Here is a 5,802-nt window from a genome sequence, read left to right as displayed (position 1 = left end):
TTAAAACTGAATAGAGAAAGAAAAATGAAAGAATTGAGATGAAGTAAATATGAAGAAACTTAGTGAATTAATCTAAAATAAATATTTCATGAACAGAATTTCCTCTTTATATAAATTAATCTCTTTACTATTACTTTTTGGAAAATTCACTAGAAATTATTTGCTTCTTTGAATAAAAAGTAATCTCGGTATTTTTTCATGCGACGTTTTTGATTTTGAATTTGCAAAATATTGGACCGAAAAGGTAGTGCAAAAGCAAACCATTCATTGCCGGTATAATTTGACCCTATCGGGAGAAATGTCCCCCATATGAACGAAAAACAGAATAGTTTTTTTGTTTATTGAAGTAAAAAATTAGTCAACAACACAAGTTGTCTTACAGACTAATACAGATTTTTTAACAAAAAATATAATAATAATCTTAATGAGTAAGAATAATGTATAGCAAAACAAAATTAGTAATAATAGGGGTTTTTTTGACAGATCACGCGTGACTACTGTCTAACTAAATACAACATTTTTTTCAGTATTCATTGACATTTCATCTTGGAAAGACTTACGCCTCAACAACGATTACAAACCGTACAATTAATTGTACTATGAAAATCGACGCTCTGTGAAAAGTGTTCATTGCGCGCTTAGGCCAACTTATGGTGTACCTACATTTTGTGCAGCGATGAGGCCCATTTTTGGCTTAATGACTACGTCAATAAGAAAAATTGCCGTATTCCGACTGAAGTACGACCCTTCAAGAACAGCCCTTACATCCATTAAAAACAACCGTTTGGTGCTACCTATGGGCTGGAGGAATCATCGGCCCATATTTCTTCAAAGACGAGGCTGGCGCCAATGTAACAGTGAATCTCGAATGCTGTCGCTCCATAATAAATGACTTTTTGATGCCGGATGCCGGAAATTGAAACCCGTGATTTCCACAACATTTGGTTCTAACCAGACGGAGCTACTTGCCATACAGCCTTTAAACAACGGATTTACTGCGTAGCCGTTTCGATGAGCAATTTACCTCTTGTGTCGGATCACTGGATTTGCCATCAATATCGTGTGATATCACACCTTTGGACTTTTATTTGTGGTGGTATGTAAAGTTTACAGGCATTGGAAGCCAAACATTACTAAAATTATTCACGAGATACTGACCGAAGCCCTTCAGTGAGTCATTCAACTGATGTTGATCACCCTTTATAAGCATAATTAAGAAGTTTAATGAAAGAAAGTTTAGTCGAAACAAAGTCAAACTCAAAAAGTTTGTAGATATTGTTGAATTCAATTAGAGCCCTCACGAGATTGCATTCCTTGCATACAGACTTCTTATAGAGCCAATAAGGAAAAAGTCTAAATTACAAAGCGCTCTAGATGAGGTACGAAGATAGATTTGCTCCAAAAGGGAGCGGCAGTCCACAACATCTGAAATAATAACAAAGACGATAGGCAAAAACAAAACAGATCGTCGAGGCGGCACAGATTTCAAATTGATAAACAGACATTTACTTTAGAATACAAGCGAGTTATATGACAGGCATGACGAGGGTCTCCAGATACAAGACGCATATTACACCTTCGAACGAACAAATGATATGCAGAGCAATTTCAGAATATAAGGAAATTCTGTACTGTTGCACCTTACAAATGATAATACATATAGCATAAGAAATCCAAGAGAACAGGAGGGAAGTTATTATATCGTGCGAAGGTATTTTTAATTCAATCTCACTGCCAAAACCAAAAAACAAAAAAATTATAAAAAGGCATAAGATATAAAATTTGATAATTAATATGACTAGTAAAAGTGAACTTTACGTCGAAAATAACTCCTACTCAACTTGTTACTCTCTAAATCACTGTGTGGCTTTTAAAAAGCTGGCTGTTCTAACTAGCTTGAGATTCGCTACATTCGCAATGTTGTCTAGAAAAACGAGGCCGAGCAATATCAACCGCCTTCTACACAAATCCATGCACCCGCATAGAAGGTGTTCGACTGCCTCGTACTCCTCTTCTATGTCCTGACAGCTTCTGGAATAGGCATTGGATTTTAAACAAATTTACTGAAAGAAAATTAAAAACGAGAAACTCGTACAGGTTAAAGTGAGTACCCAAGAAATCTTAGACTAAGCTAATGTTTGCCCATCTGTATTTATCATAAACACATACAACTATAAGGATTTAGCAAGGATCGTTTTGTGTGGAAATAAGTTTCTGACTGCGTCGCAATAATGTGGTGGCTTTTGACTGTCGACAGTTTTCCTCCACTGAGTTTCGATTGGTCCGCAAATCCATCTAAAGGACTCATCTAAAGAATCAATTTTTTTTAACGGCTTTCTATTTTAAACCGGGCGATTTAAATGCGATTTATTTTAAACCCTTGAGCGGTTCTAGGCAATCCTTTTCAATCAAGCGTACTACAACTTATCAGAATTTCATCGCTTTGGGTTGAATGCTATAGGCAAGTGCAAGCGTGTTAATTGTAACTTTGGAAACTACGTAATTATATATGTACAGAAGTAATAGACATGGTTGAAAGAGATAAGGTTACGACAAATTTCGTGTGACAAAAAAGAAACGAAAAACAGCTGATAGCTGCAACATCATCCGTACTTCATATTTTTGCTTTTATTTGTGTTCTGTTGAAGGTGGAGCAAAATTTAAACTCATCAAGTAAGTGCTTTAAATGAATAAAATATGCTCAGTATATGTGATTTACTGTTTCATTCATTTAAATAAAGTAAAGCCTTTCCCGGCTTAAAATTAAGTGAGTGCAGCCTCTGTGAAAAATGTCATGCATACATCGTATTTACACATTCAATACAAATTATATGAATATTCATTTAAAATATCATTATTAAATCGATAGAGCCAATGAAACTTGTTAAATCATACAGTGTTTGTATTGCAATTAATTTCATGTCACAGTTTTTTTTAACTTTCTTTTTCGGTTATACGACGGAGATTCTCATCATTGCTGGAATGGATTGTGATAAACAACATTTGCTGAGGTAATTTACCCATAAAAATGTAAATGTATTTTTCTCTCTGATATTGGAAGTCTGAGTGTGCAGTCGTGCTCCAAGTATTACAATTCATACAGTTAGAACAAATTAACCATTGTTTGCAAATTGCGGTCACAAAGTGTTGTGATCTTTAATAATTCATTCATGGGTAATAGATTTAAATAAGCTGCTGGTAGGTGGAACTGGTTTTCACTTCGTTAAATATGTGCATGCGAGGTGTGTTCAAAAATTATTTAAATTTTCGCAGGTTACGTTTATTCGAATTTCGATTTTTTTGTGGCGATATGTTGGTACTCATGTCTCTCACTCAAGCCGACGAGTTCGGCCATTTTGAATGTTCAATTAATTGTTGACAGCTGCTTTGCTTGCACGTGTTTTGGCTCGTCTTCGATTTTTACCTATTCAAAAAGATGGATCAAAGAACCTGTATTAAATTTTGTGTGAAAAACGAAATTAAGTGCGCGGATGCATTCCGAATGTTGACTGTGTCATATGGAGAAGCTACTTTGGACCAAAGCAACGTTTATCGGTGGTACAAAATGTTCTCAGAAGGCCGAGAGGATGTGAACGACGAAAAGCGTGCCGGACGCCCGAGCACTTCAACAACAGACACAGACGAAAAAATTGATGAAGTGAAGAAAATGGTATTACCCAATCGTCGAATCACCGTTAAAGAAGTTGCTGAGGACCTAGACGTATCGATTGGCTCGTGCCATTCGATTTTTTTTAATGATTTGGGCATGCGACGGGTTGCCGCAAAATTCGTACCAAAACTGCTCATGAACATTGCTAATGAAATGTTGGATGGTCATAACTGGTGACGAATCGTGGGTTTATTGTTATGACATGGAAACCAAAGCTCAATCATCTCAATGCGCGCCAAGTTCGGTCGAATGTAAAAGTTTTGCTTATTGTTTTCTTCGATTGCAGGGGCGTTGTGAGTCATGAGTTCTTGCCACAGGGTAAAACGGTCCATAAAGAGTATTACCTGCACGTTATGCGCAATTTGCGCGAAGCAATCCGCGAGAAACGCCCGGATTTGTGGAAGAACAAAAATTGGCTCTTGCATCGCGATTGCGCTCCTCCTCACACATCGTTGCTTGTGCGCGACTTTTTGGCCAAAAACAACCCACTAATGATGCCACAGCCACCGTATTCCCCAGATCTGACCTCCCGTGACTTTTTCTTGTTCCCAAAATTGAAGAGGCCCATGAAAGGACGATGCTACACTACGATTGACGAGATAAAGACGGCATCGAAGGAGGAGCTGAACAAGATAAAAAAAAAAAATGGTTTTTTGAAGTGCTTCGAAGATTGGAAAAAAAGTTGACACAAGTGCATAATATCTCATGGGCATTACTTTGAAGGGGACAAAATAGATATTAATGAATAAATAAATAATTTTCGAAAAAACACAAAATACGCGATACTTTTTGAACACACCTCGTATGTATATTTATATAAGCGTGTATATGTAACACAAAGCAAAGGTTGATCGGATAATATTTTAATTTTTGAAATGCCACATACATACACACAAGCATATACTATGTATATATAATATATTACAACGGAGAGAATAGTAAGGTGGCGCCGATCGTGGTACCGCTACTTTGCTCTCAGTGAATTTGACATAATCGTTGGGTGTGTGACGTAGCAAGAGTGCAATTTATTTGTGTGTTGTTTTTGTAATTTCTTCTTCTTGCATTCTTGTTCGCATTTTCACATCTCTCTCATGCAACTGCATACATATATGTATATATGTATATATCCCCGATTGAAAAGCCAGGAGAAATTTTTCGTTACTACTTTCTAATACAATGTCGTGATGATTTGCGTGTCTTGTGTGTCAAAAAAAAATTATCTTTTGCGCGCTTCTAAAAGTCTTAAATAAATCATTAATTATGATTGTTTTATGTATTCTGACTGAGTAGCTTTGCAAAATACAAATTGTTTGGATACTTGGATTACTTGTATATTTCACATTTTCTAAAAGCTCTCGCATTGATGAAAAAGCTTTCGTTCTCGCTCACTTGCACGAGCTATTGTAGAGAAATTTATTTATTGCTTACAAACATATCGTCCCCTTAGTATTAAAATAGCCTATAAATTTTTTGATGTTTTGGGAAAATGAATTTCAAACTTTTTGTCGAAAGTAGCTCTCACTCAAATCTCGTTATGTCTGTAAATATTTATTATTTTTGACTGACGTTTTGACGCACTTTGTGGAACTAGAATTTGACCAAATTTTGACCACATATAAAATCGACGATGGAGAATCCAAAAATTCAATAAAAAAATAACAGCCTATGAGCACATAGGCTATTGTTATACTAAGGGGACGATATGCAAATACACTTAAAAAAAGAACTGTGTAGTTCGAGATCAATCGAATGAGAATAAGGTGGGGCATGCCCTTAAACTGGAAAATAGACGAATAATTACATAAGAAATTATATTTGTCTTTCCAAACAAACAAAATTTGTACGCAAAAGTTAATTAGCAAATAATCGTACGCTTTTTTTAATTTAATTAATAAATATTTAATAATTATTCATTTAAAAATTTTACACGACTGAATTGAAGTAAAGTGTTAAGTTTGGTTTTTTGAGCTTTTTGGTTCCAATATTCAGTCCGAAAGTTTGCTTGCGGTCGAGCTTAGGTAATTTTTCCACGCTTGGGAGGCGAGCAATACGTGTACTAAATTTGGGCAAGGTTTAGTAAGGCGTTATCGAGATACCCAAATATAGGTGTTTTTTTTTTTTAAGTTTACTTG

Source organism: Anastrepha ludens, chromosome 6, assembly GCF_028408465.1.
Source record: "Anastrepha ludens isolate Willacy chromosome 6, idAnaLude1.1, whole genome shotgun sequence".
NCBI lineage: Eukaryota > Metazoa > Arthropoda > Insecta > Diptera > Tephritidae > Anastrepha > Anastrepha ludens.
Note: the sequence above shows the minus strand (reverse complement) of the source record.